Genomic DNA, 22,561 nt, shown 5'->3' with positions numbered 1-22,561 from the left:
TATTAAGTCACCCAGTGAGATGGGAATCTATGCTTTCTTTTAGGCTTTGAGAGAAAATGATTCAATAATCTCTTTTATAACTTATTTCGGTGTTTAATAACTCGAACTGTCAAAAAAGATTTTTTCATCATTAGCCTAAATTCTTTTTGTTGTCATTTAAACCAAGAATCAGATGAACAGCCTCATAGAATTAATCTATGAATGCAACATCAAAGGACAAATAATTACAATCCAAGCTGTTTTGCCTCACTTGAGCCATCCTAATTCTCAAAGTCCAGATCTGGGATTATTAATAGTGCTTAAATTTTAGTATTTAATACTCCTGATATTTATGAAGACAGAATCTGTTGGATATGCCTCTGAATGCCTAAAACCATATTAAGAATGATATTTCTTAATAATGTGTATATTGTTACCCTTTCCATTTACTATGATTGAATAATGTGTCTCCATCCAAACCTGCTTCCTCTGATCAGTTTCCTGAGCCCTCTGCTTCCGGTTCTAATCCTTCTTACTGTTTGCTTCAATTCCGGCATAGTTCTACAGCTCCAAACCTGTTAGTTCTTCCTTCCTGTGCCCAGTTATAGGTATTCTGAACCCTTACCACAACAACTTCTGTCATTAGTGTAATAATACCATTAGCAGACCCACTGCCAGTTCTGGAGAGCCTGAAGCTACTGCTCTCATTCCTTGGCTACTTTTAATGTTTCTGCTACACTTATGCCACCTGGTCAGTAGGTCCCAGAAGCATGAACAGTGCTGGACCTGATCCTCGAATAAGAACAAGAACTAGAAATGAATATAGTATCTAGATGTATGTATGTGTATATATATATATAATGCAAAGTGGATTCATTATGTTTAAAGAAAAACTAATACCTGTTTTACCCAAGAAAAGATAAGGAAAGCAGTATAGTTATCTGATTTTAAAATTCATCCCAGAGTATGACACATTGATTGGAATGGCTGAGATTCCATGCAAGTGAGAGAAACCCAATTTAGAATAACTCGGGCAGAAAAGATTAGAATAGCCTACATAATCAAATGATGTGAGGGAGGAGGTGCATCTGGCATCAGGAACATCAGGGATAAAGATAAGAAAGTGATACCAGAATTTGCTCCATCTCTCCATCCCCTGCTCTTTGACTGAGGAATCTCTTCTCTCAAGACATACTTCCTACACTGGACCGCTCTGGTGCTTCACAACTCATAGCTTTGCTGCTGGGTGGGTATTGGAATTCTTCCCTTAGCTCCAGTATGGAAAATCCTGATTTTGATGAGATGATTTTCGATGGTGTTAAGCAGGAGTGTGTCTTGACCTGTTTTAGATCTTAAAAGGCTCACCTTGGCCGCCCTGTTTGATTGTGGGGAAAGGAGGTCGGGAAGAAAGGGAAACCAATTAGGAGCTCATTGCAGTAGTTCAAGTGAGAGATAGTGGTGACTTGTGGTAAAATGCTCAGAGTAAAGAGAGTAAAAATGGTTCAATTGGAATATATTTTGGAGCCCAACAGACAGGCCAGAATAATGGATTGGTAGTGAGGTGGGAGGAACCAAAGAGGAAACACAGTAATTCTTGTGTTTTTGGCCTAAGCAATTAGATGGTGATATCATTTAAGGAGAAAGAAAATGTCCCCATATAACTATATAGTACATATGTAATATATATCTTCCAGCAAATGTGTGTACATTTTATTCATAGAATTAAACAGAAAATGCTATGTCTTCATATCCAAAGACAGACTATTATGAACATTCTACCTAATTTCAGTTGATACCCAATTTTGCTTTTTAGCAAAACCAGAATGAGTCAGAATAACTGGTAGGAAGCACCTTATAAAAACATAAGACCTCTCCCCTCTCTGCCCACAGATGATTAGACTGGTCATGAACCCATATAAAACCAGTATGGTGCCAACTGGATTCTTTAGTGTACAATTTGAATAAGTAATATAGAAACTACTCCAGGTAAGTAGAGGAAGAAAAATTTGGTCTTAATATGAGGATTGAGATGGTATGAGGAATCTGGAATCACTTAATAATTGAGTTTTGGGGTAACAGGAATTATAGGTAAGCAAATAGAGTGGCTCTTCAGAGAAAATCAGGAAAATGCAATAGACTAGAAGTGAGGAAGAGAAATAAGATACCACTCCATGCTCTGAGTGAATAATTTGTTTTTATTCCTGAGTTTCCCCTTCAGACCTTGTATGAACAACCTCTCCTTGGGTATCAGTGTTTCCTGTCCTAGATATTGATTTGGAATACTCCCCTTAGGCAGAGTTGGAAATTCTGATTCAGATAAGAAAATTATCAGAGATACAGAAAAATATTTATGTACAAAGATATGCACACAATTATTAGCCAAATTATTGAACAGGAAAATAATAAGTCCTCAATAAAGGGAAATTATTAAATTGTAGTATTCAAACAGAGGAATATTACACAACCAATAAAATGATATATTCAGTGACAACTCAATTACATATATAGATGCTTATGTTATAGTGTTAAGTTAAAAGCAAAAGCAGATTACAAAAGTGGAAGTGGTTGGGATCCTAAAATGTGATTCTATGTTATTTCAATACACTGGCCAACCTGTGAGAAAGCAGGGACCTTAAGGATCCCTCAGTTATCTCTGAGAATTTCTCATGGGTCTGTCCATGCCTTATAACATGTTCTTCTCTAGCCTTTGTTCTGGCCTTCATGCCTTGACCTTGCTGCTTATGGACTTTGTGAGATCCCTATGTCACAGGGACTGGGTGCCATGTATTGGTTATTGTGGCTAACATTGCTGACTTAGTCTTGGAGAAGAGTGGACTCTTCTTAGTACCCCCACAGCACAATCACTTTAGTCTTTACTACAGAGACTGGAGTAAGAGAAGGAGAACATGGATTTGCTTCTGTCAGTGGTAGCTCACAGCACTTGTAACCTAAATGTAACCTTATATCTAGCCTTCTTGGAAGGTCCCCATGTACTACCTCAAACTCCAGAAACAGGAATTTCCAAACAGGTCCATATCTAGAGTCTCAATCTTATCTCACTGCAGCCCGAGAGAGAGAGAGAGAGAGAGAGAGAGAGAGAAGGAAGACTTTTCTGCCTCAAGTCCAGTTTCCTTTAAATATACTGGTTGAGGGGCACCTGGGTGACTCAGTGGGTTAAAGCCTCTGCCTTTGGCTCAGATCATGATCCCAGGGTCTTGGGATGGAGCCCCACATCAGGCTCTCTGCTCAGCAGGGAGCCTGCTTCCTCCTCTCTCTCTCTCTTTGCCTGCTTCTCTGCCTACTTGTAATCTCTGTCAAATAAATAAATTAAATATTTTAAAAAATGTTTAAAAAATAAATATACTGGTTGAGAATGATTGATAATGAAAATATAAAGGTACAGATATAAAGATACAATCTTGCCAATAAAATCAATTTATAAGTGCCAAGAACCCTCAGTGTCTCAATCTGAAGCAAGTATCCCAATAACAATGGAAATATTCCAACCAAATCCTCATTAGCTAAAAGCTTTGCAAAGTGGTCCTTTGAAAATTCCCTTAACGGAAAATTCACTTTTCTACCCTAGAATTCAGAAACTGTTTATAATCCCCAAAATAATGTTATTAGAAAGGAAACAATTTAAGTTAGAGTTGTCAGTGGTCCTTTGTGAAATGAGAGTATATTTTAAAATAAGTTTATATATTTTCCAAATTTCCTATATTGAATATATATTATTAAAAACTTAAAACATAATTTTAAAAAGTTATGTTGGAGTTTAGTTTCATTTACTGTAATGAGTATAGTTGTTTGCCTAGGTAACTTACTAATGACTGATATACCACTGACTTGATAGAGTTTTAATTTAAATGAAAATTTCTCATTTGAAAGAAAACCAAATTCTTCTATTAGAATATTGATAATTATGTCTGTGAGAATTTCAGTCAGAATTTCTAATAGGAAAAGAGATCAAAACTCCTAAAAAGTTTCATGAAGGTAAAATCATCCCCCTCAAATTAAATCAAAACATTATTAATATTATTGTTTTAACTCATTTGTGGGTGGGGGTTGGATGGGGATTTCTGTTTTGATGGTGAGAAAAAGTTCTATCAAATTGGGTTAATTATTATTAATATTATTGTTTTAACTCATTTGTGGGTGGGGGTTGGATGGGGATTTCTGTTTTGATGGTGAGAAAAAGTTCTATCAAATTGGGTTAATTATTGAATTATTGAATTACCAAAAGTCATCAAAAATTTTCAGCATTAATAATATTATTATATCATTATGTTATCATTTGTGATAGCATTTCATATCTTGGGTTTAAGTAACCATTTCAGCACTAATTTTTAAACCAATTAATTATATATGCCAACAGAATTCAAGTTGAGTTAGTTTCAAACTCAATTCCCTTTGACTGTGGTGGAAGTAGGCAAGAAACTTTAATTCAATTTTAAGTGCAAAGTAATTAAATGGATTGAGTTTGTGAATGGAATCTCCTGATTGGAAATGCCAGGAGGTCAGTCAAGTAGTTTTATAAGATTTCTGTGAATTAAAATAATATCTCCAAGTAATGTAATAAATATTCACTCTATAGGACTGGAAACATTGTTGATTTAATTGTTTCTTTTAAATTAGTTTGGAGCAGATAATTTCATTAAATTTTACAGAAAACACTATATGGTAGGGAAGCCTTTATTATCCCTTTTTCTTAGCTAAAATAAGATTCCTTGGAGGCATTTTATTTTTATTTTCAGTTTTCTTTTTCTTTCTTTCTTTCTTTCTTTCTTTCTAATGTGATGTTTCTTTGGGTTAAATTGCAAAATATTTACAAACCATAAAGCTTTGGAAACTGAGGTTCAATTCAAATGTGTATCCTCTATCTACAATGAAATATCTTTTTCATAAATGCCCTGTAAACAATAGTTAGAATCACACTTAAAACAGCATGATCTCCTAATTTGTTTGAGGTATTTTAAAACAACTCACCTAGCACTGTTGTCCTTGGACTCTTACATCCTTTTATCAGTTGAAATGTCAACTTTCAAATCATTTCTTAATTTTGTTTTCTCACTTTCTTTTTCAGTATGGAACTAATCCATCCTTTTACTGACCTTTGTAAATGGTTTTCTTTGTTATAAGAATAAGGTAACAGTGCCTTCTTATTTGATAATTATCAGGAAACTATGAGATCAAGGAAGGAATAGTTAATTTTATATCTTCTTCTTGATCTAAATCCCCTATGTTCTTTGATGTCACTCCTTATGGACCAGAAAGCAAAACAAAACAAGACAAAACCAAAGCCTATATCAATTAAGGGTACAGAGCAGCAAATACAGCTTCTGAATTCAGGAAAGGCCATCTCTTAAAATAGGAAGAGAGTTTTCCTTTCATTGTTCTTGAACAGGTTAACTACGTATGTTTATTTTCTGTCAAGCAAATAGCAAACAGGTCAAATTGAAATTGTTTCCATTAAAATTCACATCGTTTTTGTAAAAGAATATTGAATTTTCCTATGTTAATTAGTCGAGGATAAGTCCATTTCTTACAGAATAAATATATTAGGCCAAAAACTATAATCCCTGTCTTCATTTTACAAGTATCTATTCATAGGCAGCAAAAGGAGTGAATTCGTTGTCTTGGGTTTTTTTCTAGGTACACTCTTAAGCATTACGTAGCTATCTGTTCTGCTGGATAATTTCTGTTAATTAAAGTTGATAATCCCAGAAAATGAAGTTCGTTACATTCATCTCTTGAGTCATTATCGACTCCTCTAAGTTTTGGATAATGAGGTCATCTGCTTCTTTGAAATGCCTCATGACTCTTAACTGTTCAGAAAGATTGTCTGTCTAAAACAGATAACAGAAGGTAATGAGAACATTTTCTTTCTTTTTTTTTTTTTTTTTGCTTAGAAACTCTATATAGAAATGAAATTATATATCTACTTATCTACTATTTTATGATTAACAATTTTTTTCTTTCAGGGTTACTGTTTTTCATGTTTTTACTCTAATATATCTTGTTAATAATGAAGCAGGTAATACTACCATTTGGCTTTAATAACTGGCTTCTGAAAAGTGTAATCATTCATCAAATGTATTTTTTAATTATGGTTCCCTTGGCCATTCACAAATATTCATTAAAATAGTTTGTTAGTGTAAAAGTTAATTGTGGTATTTTCGTTGTCTAGGGACTAGATTAAAAGAACTTCGAAAACTCCTTTTGATGAAACAAGTAATAAAATATAGAAACAACCAGATCTGTGGAACAGTAGGTATGTGTTTGGTGTTTGTGCAAGAATTTTTATGCAAATTTGAAAACTTTTTATAATTTTTTTTTCAGAGTGAGGATATGCCAATACTTTGGGCACACTTATAAACCCCTCTTGTCTTCAGTCTTATTGGCTATGTCCAATAAAGTTTGATATCTCCTAAAGGACCACTATGGTTTGTTGGCTTAATGAAGCAAGCTGGAAAAAGTTTTGTGCAGCACCTTTACTGGGCTCTGAGTGTTCTATAAAATTGCAAAGTATGTTCCAGTTTTAAACAATTCCCAATGATGGGTTATTTCCAGTGTGGCAAAACTGTACCTGAGGGAGTAACTAACTACATGAATGTCTTATACATATACCCACTAGCTCTACATGAATGTCTTGTACATATAGCCACTAGCTCTAGTATGCTCCAAAGAATATCCTTCAAGCAATGGTGAACAAAGTATTAATTTCCTCTTTTGGAAATTTTCCAGGATATCACGGTCAAGATAATTGTATGGAGAATGATCTGGGAATCTGGTGATTAATAGTTTATCATACAGAAGAAGATCTCTAAAAAAACAGATTTGTTCTTTATCTTGCAGATTCTTTCTCAGTATACAGATTTTCACAGCTAGATCATTGGTACTAGATACTAGAGAATTCTGGTTTTCTTCACTATGATCAATTTCTAAAACAAAATTTTAAAATCTACTTCTTTTTTTTTTTTTAAATATTTTATTTATTTATTTGAGAGAGAGACAGGGAGAAGAGAACATGAGTGAGGAGAAGGGCAGAGAGAGAAGCAGACTCCCCGTGGTGATGGGAGCCCGATATGAGACTCAATCCCGGGACTCCGAGATCATGACCTGAGCCGAAGGCAGTTGTCCAACCAACTGAGCCACCCAGGCATCCCTAAAATCTACTTCTTAATTTAGAGAAGGGAAATAAGAAAACAGTATACAGTTCTGCTTAGTATTTAGATAGATTAGGACTGATGAATCTGGAAAGCGTCCTTCCAACAGAAGAGGAAATAGCTTTTCCTCTCTAATTTGTTGCTGTGATTTTAAAACACTGATTCCTAGTTTGTCATTCATAACCTAAAGGCTAAATTTTAAAGAATACTTTATTCTATTTCTTTATGTATTTGTTTTCTTAGAATAAAGTTATTATATCTGGGTACAATTTGACAGCTTCATGTCAGAAAATACATCCACCATTTCCTGAAGAAGTGAATAAAGTCTTCAAGACAACCTATTAAGTTTACGGAAACACCTGACTTGTATGGCTAAAAAAAAAAAAAAAAAAAAAATAGAAGTGTGTTATTGAAAGATAATTTATTAAAAGGACAAAAATCACGGCTCTCATACAAATATAAAATGAACATACATCAGAGATTTTATTTGACTCATTAATTAATGAGAAAACTAGTAAGAGGTTACAACTAGCTCAAAGAAAAATTTAGAGAAACATATGAGCAATAAGGAAAGGTGAAATAAATGTACAAGTTGATGCAAAACAGCTCTGTTCACAAGGCAATAATGAATCACATCTCACAGGACTCAGTTCATTTGCATGTCTGTAGATAGGAATGATTTGCATTATTTTCAGTTTCCTACAATCTACAGGTTTATAAAATAGCTCCTAGACAATGAAAGGCAGAGGTGACTGTGAAAGGTGTACTAACTAGGACCTCCAGCGGCCTTTTTGCCCTCTTCAAGCCTTGCCCAATTTTTCCTGATAGTAAAAAAGTTGTTCAAATGTCACCATCCTACAAGCTTACTCACTGGGTGAAACCATGTTTCCTATTAATTTTTGAAAAGAAAATAGCTTAAAAATAGCTATTTAGCTGAAAATAGCTTAAAAATAATTGTAAATTAGATTCAAGCCAATAAGAACTATGATTCCAAGATGACTAGACTATGCATCCTGCCACCCAAGACCATTTAACCTATTCAGTGAGAGCAGCAAGGTCTGGCATGATGTGTGCTCTATGTAAGTTATAATCTGCTGGGTGAATGTTGCTGAAGTTTTTACTTGGGAGGATTGGAGAGGGTGGCGCTTAGTGATGTTAAACATTGACCTAACTGCATGCTAAGGGAATCTTTTCTTATCCTCCATGTATGATTTTCCTCATGTCTAACTGTTGCAGCTGAGGAAGACTCCCTCTCCGTGAAGGCAAGCTATTAGAGTGTTGGTTGTGCTGTGCTTCAAACTTACAGACAAACTTTGAGCACAAAATGAAGGACCCTAAGGGGAGAATTTCTAGATCCAAGATATAGTGCTCTGAAGACGTAGGGGAAAAAAAATCATGAATATTTTTTATTATCATTGCTAAATCAGAGGTGGAAGGTGAGAAGCCCAGTTTGAAGAAGGCTGGGCCCAACCTGGGGTCAGACAAGTGTGGGCATGTCTGAAAACCAGTGGGTGAGGCGGCCAGTAAACCTGCTGAATGTGAGAGAGCAGAAATTCTTTGAAATCAAAGACTATATGCTTTGTTTCTGCTCACAAAGAAGGAAACCTTGGGTGAATTCTGAAAGAGTTCAGTAAAATTCAGGAGTAACCTAAAATAGTTTTCAGGATGCTACTGTAATCATTGAGTTCATTAGACTATGGGTATATTTTTCTTGCTTTATGCACTTTTCGTCTTGTATGTTAATATCAAAATGTATTATAGCAAACTTTACCCATGACCTTCTTCTGTAACAAGGTTTAAGAGTTTCCTGTGCTCATTTTACTGAGATCAGGGATTCACATCGTAGTAGGTATAATAGATGAGTCCTGTCCTACTCATTAGTAGGGGCAGATGTTTCCCCAGGACTACCGAGAGATGTTCTTAGTAATAATAATTATAATAAAAAAATCTCTGCTTTATTAAGATGTGCTTCTGATGGAAAGTCTTTCATTTTAAAAGATAAAGAGCTTCCAACATGTCCTATTCACCGGAATCTAAAAAATCTAGTGAGTGCTGATAAAGTGTTCTAAATGCAGTGTGAGGGATCTCTTTGTCTTGACTGGCGTGTGATAAATTAGCAAAATGAATAAAATAAAGGTGGCTGATAAGTTAGTTTTGTCTTTTGCTAAACTTTATGGCAGACTTTAAATAGTGAATTATATATACTGATTAATTTACACTGTTGTTATTTATAAGATTCTGCAGTTGTTGCCTAAATGTTGTAGAAGCATTTTGGTCTAGCATACAGACCAAAATGTATTTTTTGTATTGTATTTTTATTTCTCACATTGTCTTTCCTGACTTTTGCAACTTTCTTCTTGATTGGAAAAAGGACAAGTGCTAGATAAGATTTTGTTTTGTTTGGGGCTAAAAAATCTTCATTTTTCCAATAGAAAAGAGTAGGGCACAAGATTAAAGAGAATTTTTGCAATTAAAGCTTTCATAAAAATTTTAAAATGTTTGAGCACTGTAAATATGAGCACAGAATTTATAGGCTCAGTTATAAATTGTCACCTGATAAAAATAGAGTTAATAAAAATCCATTAAAAACAGGAGATTTGCATCTGCACTTGCATTGTTGCCTAAAAGGAGAAGTTGCCTATGATTTACTGATGCCCTTATAGAATGAATCTTCTAAATATCTTCTAAATATCAGGAAAAAGATTATGGTATCATTCAGATATTATCTAAGTATCTTCTAAATATCAGGAAAAAGATTATGGTATCATTCAGATATTATCTAAATATCTGGAGTATCTTCTAAATATCTAAGTATCTTCTAAATATCAGGAAAAAGATTATGGTATCATTCAGATATTATCTAAAGCACACCAATATGAGATTCAATAAATGTTTGGTGACTGGTAATAAGGGATATAGAAAAGTGAAATGTTATAAAGAAGTAAATTACCTTCAGGTTGGGAAGACACCCTCCCTAATGGAGATGTATATGGTATGTAGAAAAGTGTACTTTGTAGTATAATACTGACTTGATTCTTGACTTCAGAATAAGACCTATGTTGGGTGCTATCTTGCCACGTGTTAACCATTTGTCCTTAGCAATATTGCTAAATCTTCTCCTCTTTCCTCATTTTTGAAAAGAGTTCAATGATAGCACCACAGGATTGTTGTGAAGAATTAGTGAAATAAAATTACCTGGCCCAATGCCTGACACATAATGAGTGCTCAGTCAGTATTTTTTGGCCTTGCCTCTTTCTAGAATCTGGTTGGAATGACCCATGAAGCAATTCAGGGTCTGTGATAGTCTTCCTTGATGATGCTGTAATAGTCTTCCTTGTCTGTCTCACTACAGCAGAGTGGTACGGCTTCCTGTCATGTTAGTAACAGAACCATGGACCAGCAGTTTCTGGGTGGTACCAGGATGTCTAAGTAAAGCAGTGGAAATTACAGAGATGCATAATTTGGCGGGGGGAGCACTTCTCAATTGATTCTGATATGATTCTTTCTAACCGAAGAATTGGCATAATATAATTACAGAATTTTTCTGAAGTACACTGATGACAAGTAGAAGGCCTGTGAATGAAATATGTAATTTTTCTGTCTCTAGAAAAATACAAAGTAAAACTGTGAAATTGTGGATTATAATCAGTCCCTGATCATCTTTGAGTGAGCTCTTAAGACTCACATCTCTAAACCAGAGGACCCAGAGCATTAAGGTGCAGTGGCTAAGGAACTGATTTTTTTTCTACATTTGTGTAGAAACACATTTCTGAGTATAAACACATTTACCTACATTTCTGACTAGAAATGGACTGTACTTTTCTCTTAGTAGTATATGCTGTTCAATCAAACAGCCATTTCAATCCAGAGATAGTCTTAGGCCCAGTTTTAAAATAAGTAACATCCCATCAGTGGAAGTAGAAACCTTTCTTGAAGGCTACTTACTGGTTTCAGGTAAGAGGGAGAAAAATTTAATAACACAGAACAGACTTCTAAAGTAAGTTGTTTTTCTTGGGCACATTGTATATGCTGAAAAGTTAATGCTGTTTTTAAAGTTAATTCATGATAATTGGACTGAAGTGCTTGGAAAGTGCTGTTAGAGAGTCTATTTATGAACCTTGTGCCCTCTCTGTCCATTCAGTAAAAGCACCGTTCAGTAAAAGAAAGCAGAGTGAGCTGGCTGCATGGTGTGCACTTAGCCATATTTGCGTCCTTCCCCCCAAAAGTATCTGTTTTTCTAAGTGCTTTTTTCTTTTAATCCATCCACCTCATTGAGTCAGCAGACCCGTGAGGCCCATTATCATTCTAGTCTGAAGACTGGGAAGGGCTGATAAAATGTATTTTTGTAGTGATTCACTGCAAATCACTTTTGCTGCTCGAAAGCATAGGTTGGAGACAGCACTGTAGGTTAAGAAGAGGAGAGAATGTGGCACAAGTGAATTAAATAAATAATCTGTTTAGATGATTGCATTGACACATTTTAAATAAATACAATGCCAAGTCTTTGTTAGAGAGGGGGACATTAATTTTTATCAGGAGTGCAGCTGGGAATGAGTCATTTACGGCGCGGGTACACTTTGACCCAGCAATTCCATTTTATAGTAGCAAAAAGTTGGTAACCACACTTATCTTTAATAATAACAAGTTAATCAATTATGCTCTATTTAAACATACTATTATATCTATTATATCTATTTAGTGAAATACTAAGTAAGCATTAAAATAATGATCTAAAATATTTAATTACATGGAAAAATATCCCTGATAAATTACATAAAAAAGAAAACCATAGACCATATTTTTTGTTCTAAGGAACATATTTCTCGATGTGAAAGAAAAGAGGCTATTAAAATACACATATAATAGTAACAGTAATTTTTCGTTATGGGATTTAAAATTTTCTTATTATTTATTCCTATTATATTTAATAACTATGAGTTATAAGGCATGATAATAAAGTTATAAGAATATTATAAATAATTTTTTTAAAGAGTATATGTTCAGAAGTCATGCTTATAAACAAAAATTAAAATGCTTATTTCAGTAAGTTTCTAATTAGTTACCCAACTATATTACATTGTTCAAGAATTGAGCTTTCCAGAAGCCTCTTTGCAAATAAACCATATTAAAGAAAAAAACATATAAGAACCAAGAACATGTAGTTGTGAAAAAAACATAGAAACTTATCAATGTGTAAAGCCTTAAAAAAAACAAGTGAATTCATAATATCTTCTTTGCCTGAAAATGAAATCAGGTGGTAATTATTTAGAAGTAATAAATGAGAGTGTATTACTGTATATAAAACTATAAAACTATATTTTAAAATATGTGTAATACAGGAGATGAGTTAAATGGTGAAGGAATAGGGGACCCTAAAGGCAACTTTTGGTTGCCTTTAGATCATTCTAGATGCCCAGGAAAAAAAAAAAACAGCAAGTCTACAAGTAAAAAAGCAACCACCTTCTAGAAGGTGAGAGGTGCGGAGAGTTGATTTGGAGGAGATAAGAACTATGGGTGCTGTGGAGGGGAGGGAACCTACTTACAGAGATTACCACAAAGTATTACAAGTAGCAGAGCACAAAATCAAAAGTTTAAGAAGTCTGCCATGGCAGGGGTTGTGCCTGCCTTAAAGTGCTCAGGTGGGGAAGGGGAGAGACCTGGGAATGGACAGCATAGACTGAGGATCCCCTGGATCTCAAGAAGAATGGGTGGCACCAATGTGCTGTAGTGTTCCCAGGCATAGGAGCAGGAACACTGGTTGAGGGCAGTGAGCTTGGGGGCTGTCTCTCTGCTCTGCCTTGTTGTAAACTCTGAACTGGTGCCCAGTCCTGTGACCACTAGGACTGGTCTACAAATGACAAAAGCATGGCTAGACCCATCCCTGCAGAGGATCAGTGTAGGTCCACATGGTGGGAGTCCTAAAATTTGGAGTTTTGAAACCCAGTTATACAGCAGAGATAAAACAGTTCAGACACTGGCAGGGTGAAGGCAGGGATCTGACGAAAGTAGGGACACCAGAAGGGTGATTGCTTTACTGTGAAGAAGCTTCCTGAAGAGTGGCGGACATGAACATTTAGCTCTGTGGCTACCTGCCACCATTTTCAAGTTGCCCCTCAGCACTGGAAATCTTTGAGGAGCAAAACAACTCCACATAGTGGAGGCCAGGTGCACATACACCAAGCTCTGCCCCCCTCTGCCCTGCAGGCACATGTCCACTAGGGCAGGTCCACCTGAGAATTAGAGCAATCTGTCACTCTCCCAGAAGACTAGCAGAAACATCTCACTTGCACCAAGCTTACTGATAATGGCATGCTACAAAGCTTCAGCTCTTGGGGAAATAGGATCTAGATTTCTTTTTCTTTTTATGTTTTATTTTTTAATTATTTTTAATTTCTTTAAAAAATTTAATCTTTTTAAATTTAAATTTTATATATTTATATAGATTTTTATTTTATTTTATCTTTTAAATTTTTGGATCTCACCTCTTTAACAAGCAGATCAAAACACACCCAGGATCTAGGCCTTTCTTTCTTATCTTTCTTCTTCCTTTCTTTCTTAACCAGAGATGAAGAAGGGCATTATATCACAATGGTCTATTCCTCAAGAAGATCTAACAATTGTAAATATTTATATCCCCAACTTGGGTGTACCCAAATATATAAATCAATAATAAACTTAAAAAACTCATTGATAATAATACAATAATAGTAGAGGGACTTTAACACCCACTTACAGTAATGACATCATCTAAACAGAAAATCAATATGGAAACAATGACTTTGAAGACACATGGGACCAGATGGACTTAACAGATATGTTCAGAACATTTCATCCTAAAGTAACAGAATATACATTCTTTTCAAGTGCACATGGAACATTATCTAGAATAGATCACATAATATGTCACAAATCAGCTCTCAACAAGTACAAAAAGATTGAGATCATACCATGCATATTTTCAAATGATAATGCTATGAAACTTGAAGTCAACCAGAAGAAAAAATTTGGGAAGACCACAAGTACATGGTGGTTAAATAACATGCTACTAAAGAATTAAAAGGTTAAACAGGAAACTAAAGAAGAAATTAAAAAGTACATGGAAGCAAATGAAAATGAAAACACAACAGCCTAAAACCTTTGAGATGCAACAAAGGCAGTTCTAAGAGGGAATTATATTGCCATACAGGCCTACCTCACAAAGCAAGAAAAGTCTCAATTACACAAACTCACTTTACTCCTAAAGGAGCTAGAAAAGGAACAGCAAATAAAGCCTATAGCCAGAAGAAGGGAAATAATAAAGATTAGAGGAGAAATAAACTATATAGAAACAAAAACAACAACAACAAAAACCCCACAGTAGAACAGATCAATGAAGCTAAGAGCTGGTTCTTTGAAAGAATTTATAAAATTAATAATCCCCTAGCCAGACTTACCCAAAAGAGAAGAGAAAGGTCCCAAATAAATAAAATCATGAATGAGAAAGGGAAGATCACAGCCAATAAACAGAATACAAATAACCACAGGAGATATTATGAAAAATCACATGCTAACAAACTGAGAAATCTGGAAGAAGTAGACAAATTCCTGGAAACATACAAACTACCAAAACTGAAACAGGAAGAAATAGAAAATTTGAGCAGACACCTAACCATCAAAGAAACTGAATCATAATCAAAAACATCCCAACCAACTAAAGTCCAGGGCCAGATGACTCCCCAGGGGAATTTAACCAGACATTCAAAGAGTTAATACCTATCATTCTGAAACTGTTCCAAAAAAGAGAAATAGAAGGAAAATTTCCAAAGCATTACCTTGATTCCAAAAGGAATGACCCCACCAAAAAGAATTACAGACCAATATCCCATAACATGGATGCAGAAATTCTTAACAAGATACTATCAAATTGAATCTAACAGTACATAAAAAGAAATACTCACCACGATTAAGTGGAATTTATTCCTGGGTTGTAGAGTGGTATAATATTCACAAATCAATCAACATGATACACCACATTAATAAAAGGAAGGATAAGAATTATATGATCCTCTTAATAGATGCAGAAAAAGCATTTGGCAAAATACAGCATCCATTCTTGATAAAAACCCTGAACAAAGTAGGGAAGATGGACCATACCTCAACATCATAAAGGCTATGTATGAAAGACCGCAGCTAATATCATCTTCAATGTGGAAAAACTGAAAGCTTTTCCTCTACAATCAGGAACAAGACAAAGATGTCCATTCTCACCATCACTATTTAATGTAGTACTGAAAGTCTTAGCCTCAGCAATCAGCCAACAAAAAGAAATAAAATGCATCTAAATTGTGAAGGAAGAAGTCAAACTTTCACTATTTGCAGACGACATAATACTCTATGTAGAAAACCCAGAAGACTCCACCAAAAAATTGCTAGAACTCATACATGAATTCACCAAGGTTTCAGGATATAACATGAATGTATAAGAATCTGTTGTATTTTTATACACCAATAATGAAGCAGCACAAAGAGAAATCAAGGAATCGATCCCATTTATAATGACACCAAAAACCATAAGATACCTAGGAATAAACCTAACCAAAGAGGTAAAAGATCTGCACTCTGAAAACTATAGAAGACTTATGGAAGAAATTGAAGAGGACACAAAGAACTGGAAAAATGTTCCATGCTCATGGATTGAAAGAATAAATATTATTAAAATACCTATGCTATGCAAAGCAATGTATACATTCAATGCAAACCCTATCAAAATACCACCAGCATTTTTCATAGAGCTAGAACAAACAATCCTAAAATTTGTATGGAACCACAAAAGATCTCAAATAACCAAAGCAATCTTGAGAAGAAAAGCAAAGCTGTTCTGGAGGCATCACAGTTCTGGACTTCAAGTTGTATTACAAAGCTGTCGTCATCAGGACAGTATGGTAGTGGCACAAAAACAAACACAGACAGATCAATGGAACAGACTGGAAACCTCAAAAATGGGCCCACAACTCTTGTCAACCAATCTTCAACAAAGCAGGAAAGAATATCCAATGGAAAAAAGACAGTCTCTTCAATAAATGGTGTTGGGAAACTGGACAGCAATATGTAGAAGAATGAAACTGGACCATTTTCTTACACCATACACAAACATAAATTCAAAATGGTTGAAAGACTAAATGTAAGACAGGACTCTATCAGAATCCTAGAAAAAAACACAGGCAGCACCCTCTTTGACCTTGGCCATAGCAGCTTTTTGCTAGACATGTCATCAGAGGCAGGGGAAACAAAAACAAATGAACTATTGGGACTTCATTCAGGTATTCCTGGCATAACAGAGGAAACAGTCAATGAAATGAAAAGGCAGCCTACAGAATGGGAGAAGATATTTGCAAACGACATCTCTGGTAAAGGGCTAGTATCCAAAATCTATAACGAACTTAAATCAAACTCAGCACCTAAAAAACAAGTAATCCAAGTAAGAGATGGGCAGAAAACATGAATAGACACTTTTCCAACAAAGACATCCAAATGACTAACAGACACATGAAAAGATGCTCAACATCACTAATCATCAGGGAAATACAAATAAAAATCATGATGAGATACCAACTCACACCTGTCAGAATGGATAAAATTAACAACACAGGAAACAATGTTGGAGAGGATGCAGAGAAAGGGTAATCTTCCTATACTATTGGTGGGAATGCAAACTGGTGTAGCCACTCTGGAGAACAGTATGAATGTTCCTCAAAAAGTTAAAAATAGAGCTGCATGCAATCTAGGAATTGCATTACTAGGTATTTACCCAAAGGATATAAAAATGGACATTGGGGAGGGTATGTGCTTTGGTGAGTGCTGTGAAGTGTGTAAACCTGGTGATTCACAGACCTGTACCCCTGGGGATAAAAATATATGTTTATAAAAAATAAAAAATTAAAGAAAAAAATATTACTCTATATTAAAAAAAAAAATAGAAATTCAAAGGAGTACAGGCACCCTGATGTTAATAGCAGCATTATCAACAATGACCAAACTATGGAAAGAGCCCAAATGTCCATCAGCTGGTGAATAGATAAAAAAGAAGTGGTGTGTGTGTGTGTGTGTGTGTGTGTTTACATATATACATACAATGGAATATTATTCAGTCATCAAAAAAGAATGAAATCTTGCCTTTCACAATGAGTTGAATGGAACTAGAGTGTATTATGCTAAGCAAAATAAGTCATTTGGAGAAAACAAATACCATATGATTTCACTCATATGTGGAATTTAAGTTAAAATATAGATGAACATATGGGAGGGGAAAGGAAAGAGAGAGGGAAACAAACCATAAGAGACTCTTAAAGATAGGGAACAAACTGAAGGTTGATGGAGGGAGGTGGGTGGGGGATGAAGTAGATTGATGATGGTTATTAAGGAGGGCACTTGTCATGCTGAGCACTGGATGTTGTATGTAAGTGATGAATCACTGAATTCTACTCCTAAAACCAATATTGTAATGTATGTTAACTGGAATTTAAATAAGAATTTGAAGAAAGAAATAAAGTATGTGTAACATAAAATATTTACGATATAAAACATTTCATAAACTAACAGAAAATTCTGCCAAGACAGCTTTAGCCTGTGGAGGGTATTGGCTGAGATTCTTTACAACATGGTCCATAAAAAGTGGATAGTCTGTGGGCATTGGGCTGATGGTAACGGAAGAAAGAGGACATTAGAATGGCTTTCCACTACCTCATTGGGCTGTGTGACCTCTTTAGACCTTGGTTTTATAATCTGAAAATTGGAGAAAATAATAAATATCTATTAAAGTTGTTAACTAAAAAGCATATTTAAAGTGCCCAGGAAAATGCTCACCAAATAGCAGTGATTCAATGAATATTAGCTCTATACTTGAATTTGGAGTCTCCCTTGGTGATTCAAATTTAATTATCGAAAAAGCTAATGGCTTCAAAAGTAGCCATTTTAGAGAGTGAATTCACAGTGGGAAGAAAAACTCAAGCAGTTTTTCTTTTACAGAACTCTGTGAACAGGTCTTGGGCTAATTTATTCAATATAGTGCCAAACGGCCGTGAAACAGTGAGTTTTCAAATTTCTATCATTTGTTTGGGTTCAGATTTGACTTTGATAAGTTCACAAGTGCAGAGACTCTTTTAGCTGGAGAGCAAGTTGGGTTCTCATCCTAGAAACTTCATATTCAGTAAGTTAACTTGATTGGCAGCCATTCTAAGGGAGAGATTCAGAAGTAGAATAACAAATCTGTGACAATTAATGCCTGAATTACTGAATAAGGAAATTAGGTTGGAGTTTCGTCATTATGACATCTACTAACTTCCATAATCTTTACCTCAGGAAAAAATTTTTAAAAACCTCTCTCTCTTCGAAAGAATAATTATTATAGGGGAAACTAGTGCTAAAACAGCTACATGAAATTACATTCTCTGAGGTGTTGTACAAAACAGTTTTCTCTGACATGTGACTTGCCTTTAAACAATCCAGAGGAGTTTGAATGGTACTTGTTACCTGAGTCTATCCAGATAGTTCGGTGATAGGACAGGATATGGCCTTAGCGATGCCTCCGGTGGTACATCTACTCAACTAGGACATAGAGGCGGGGTCTTCTGGGGCCACAGTGATCCAGAGATTTAATTCAGCTTATAAAAGTAGAATCCTACAGGCTTTCAGTTGTACTTCTTTTAGTCCGTTTTGTTTAAAATCATTCATTGCAGCTCAGATTATCTGTTTACCTGTTTTGCAGTCACAATAATGCTGAAATAATCTTTTCACCAACCACAACAAAAATGTCCTCTAAGGCTGTCAGGCTACTCCATAAAACAAAGCAATTCTGATTATTAAAAGCTTTAAACATCTGAATTTGGTCTGGAAAACCACACTGTGTAATATCTTTTCAGACTTGTAAAGCACATAGAAATGGATAGTATTGGACATATGGAGTTGTTCATTTTGCAGAACACTTGCTATCAGATGTTCTTAAATAACAGGATGAAGAACACATGCTTAATTAGCTCGATTGTCTGTGGATAACTGTGGTGATGCTCAACTTTTCTTTTAGTTTCAAGTTTATGATGCCTTGGAAATTCTCTCTGAAATTTGCCGTTGTGTAGAATGCTTGCACATTGTGCTTTAATTAAATTATTCAGCTCTACTGAAATCCTGGTGTAGTTCATCAAGATATTTCTACTCAGCAATAATATTATCACATAAAGCTACAGCCAGACCTTAAACTTCAATTCTAGGGGCTGTATTTTAAAGATATTATATTCTAGAATTTTAATTCAACTGTCAACACACTTTCTCACTATCTTTTATTTAAACAATAGCAAATGCCAGAAAACAAACAAAAAACCCCAGCTTTTAATATTAAGCCTAACAATGTTAATACTTCTTTTGGCACTCCAGCTATTGAATGGCTGTTGTAGGTATCATGAAGCTAAGTCATTAATTGTGTTAATAGTAGGAGGAGGTTGTAGGTATCATGAAGCTAAGTCATTAATTGTGTTAATAGTAGGAGGAGGTAGTAACTGTAGTGACCCAGGAAGTGTGCAGTTGCCATTTATGTTCTGGGGGTTTTTGCACTGTAGCAACAGAGAGCTGATGTGTGTGTATATTAGTTTCCTTTTGCTGTGATAGATTACAACAAACCTGGTGACCTAAAACAACATAAATATATTATCTTATAGCTCTAGAGGTGAGAAATCTGAAGAGAGTCTCACAAGCTGAAGTCAGGGTGTTGTCAGGGGTGCCTTTCTTCTGAAGGCTCTAAGGGAAATTCTCCTTCTTTATCTTTCCCATCTTCTAGATGCTGCCTGTGTTCCTTGGCTCCTGGCTCCCCTTCAGTCTCCAAAATCAGCAGTGGTCAATCAAATCCTTCCCACCTTGCCTCATTCTGACACTTAATTCTTTTGCTTCCCTTTTCCACATTTAGAGGACTCTTATGATTATCTTGGGCCCATCTGGATAATCCAGAAAAATCTATGTTAGCATCAGTTATTAGGAACCTTAATTCCATCTTCAATCTTAATTCATGCTTTCCATGTAATATATTCACAGGCTCTAAAGATTAGGACATAGACTTTGGAGGGAAGGGGATTATTCTGCCTACCTTGGAATGTATTTCCATTTTAAAAAGAAGCTGGAAAACCATGTTTTAGGTGAAATATCTAGATATTTAAATGTTTAAAATTAATTCTGTGTGTGAGTGTATGATATATATATATATATATATATATATATATATATATATATATATATATATATATATCTCAATCCTGTGAGGTATATAGCATTTCAGTAAGTCTATTTTGGCCAACGATCTTACCTGTTTGCAACCAATGGTTTATTGCATACCTGACCCTATGCAAAGCATCATGTCTCTTTGACTCATAGTTTTTCAATCTAATCAAGGAAGTAAACATTTAAGAATGTCTGTAAAGCAATATATCAACAACATAGTACAAGGAACAGTGCAGGGGCTTAGGGAATGATCATAGAAGGGTAAAACATGATAGGTCTTTTTAAAAGAGTGGTGAAGCTAGATTGGCAAAGGGCAATTTACAAGATATTATGATGAGCTGGAACAAGACTACCAGTAGGATTAATAGGAAAACCCCCCAGAAGTTGGCCTTCCTGGAGCAGAAGGAACCAGATTGAGGACAGATTATATGGTACAGTGGTCCAGTTAATATACAGCTTTCAAGTCTTTGTTTAGGGTTTGGCTTTATTTTGAGATGCAATAATTGTTTTAGCTCCTTTGGCCAGAAGAATAAGTTGATATAATATTGGCTAAGGAAGTTATTTTGAGAGTTACCATGATAGAAATGAAAACATGAAGACCAGAAAATGACTGTTTTAGTTATCCAGGTGTGCTGTAATGAGAAACCTATACTACAGTGCTCGGTATGGGTTGCAAAAAATCTAAAAGCTTTGCAAAGAAAGGATCAGCAGGGCTTGGTGAATGACTGGCAGCAAGGAGCTAATGAGATAAAAGTTATGATGAGATTTGAAGCATGCGGTCCAGGCGGACAATGGAATCAATGGCTGAGGTATATAGATTTGGGTAATTAAAACCATTGAATCAGATGCATTTTTTTTTAATCAAGGAAAAAGAGCTAAAAAGTGATACAGTAGAAGAAGAATGAAGAGCAGAACCATTTTAACAGAGTATCTCGGTAGCCAAGGGAGGAGGGAATTTTAGGATAGGAAAAGAAAGGCTATGATAACAAATACAGTGTTTTATTTTTGCTTTGTTTTGTTTTTACAGTGTGAAAATTGTTGGACTGATTGAGAAGTTGAGAAAGCAAGGTAAAGAAAACTTGTTTAAAAGAATTTGCAATGTAATTCAAAACAGAAGTGAAATGCTTGGTAAGGGTGAGTTGATGAATTTCTAGGTTTGTTAGACTCAAGGTGGTTATAAGACAGCAAAAGGCCAAGAGAAGAGTGGGGAGTAATGTTCCTGAAAAGGTAGGTATGGTAGGCACCTTTGAAGTGTCTGTAACATCAGCTTCTCATATGAGATGTGCTCATCCTACTTTGAGGATGAGCCCAGGACACCCTTCTGTACTCCGTAACCTCACACTATTGGCTACATCAGATTTTTGGAGAGGAAATGAGCACCTCATACAAGCTAGGCCAGTCAGAATCTGCTTTCTAAGACATGTGTTAATTGAGCCTGAGAAATGGGTATTACAAAATGAGAACATGTAAACTCAGGGACTGATGGTGCTATTCGCTGTGTACACATACATCATAGCAGTGAAAATCAGTGAAGACATAGGGAAGAGAGAGGAAGCAAAAGAGGCCAAAAGAAAGTGGGAGCAGAGAGGCAGGGAGGGACAGAAAGGGGCAGAACTTGCCTACATTTCTGCTGTTTTCCTGTTCACGCTTTGAGCTCCTTCCTGTTTTCCCTCTTCCTTAGATTTCCATGATCAACCCAAAACTTTTCCAGACATGCCTTTCTTTGCTTAAACTAGGTTGAAGTGATTTTGTTATTTTTAACCAAGAGTGATGAATGAGACACTAGGAAAAGTTAAATCTAGAACGCTGGTTGATATTTTGAGCGCACTTTCTCAGGTAAGAGGAAAGTGGGGAGATCTGGTACCATGTATATCTGGGAAACCAGAAAACCATGGGAGGTACTCTGGAAGCCTCATAGTCTTCATCCTATGATCAATTTGAGCCTCAGTTACTCAGATACTTCTTCTAAGAAGCCTTCCTTAAACCACTACTCTAGGTAAGGTACCACTTTAAGGTTCCCTCCTGTAATAATGTCCCCTATCATGGGACTTAATTTACTATATTTAAGTTGTGGGTCTATTTGTCTGTAACAGGCTCTAGACCTTAAGCTCTACAGAGTCAGGGACGATGTATATTTGTTGAAAGAATAGTTCATATCTTTCTAGTAGAGACCAATA

The 22,561-nt window shown here is 35.4% G+C and overlaps 1 long non-coding RNA gene across 1 annotated transcript in view; it reads left to right on the top strand.

Moving 5' to 3' along the window:
• The window catches only part of LOC131824894 (uncharacterized), a 269,250-nt gene that overhangs the window by 153,442 nt on the left and 93,247 nt on the right, over nt 1-22,561 (top strand). Inside the window, exon 3 of the long non-coding RNA XR_009351029.1 lies at nt 21,412-21,452. This is a non-coding gene — a long non-coding RNA (uncharacterized LOC131824894). The remainder of the gene's footprint in view (nt 1-21,411; nt 21,453-22,561) is intronic.

Source organism: Mustela lutreola, chromosome 2, assembly GCF_030435805.1.
Source record: "Mustela lutreola isolate mMusLut2 chromosome 2, mMusLut2.pri, whole genome shotgun sequence".
NCBI lineage: Eukaryota > Metazoa > Chordata > Mammalia > Carnivora > Mustelidae > Mustela > Mustela lutreola.
Note: the sequence above shows the minus strand (reverse complement) of the source record. Positions and strands in the feature narration are given on the sequence as shown.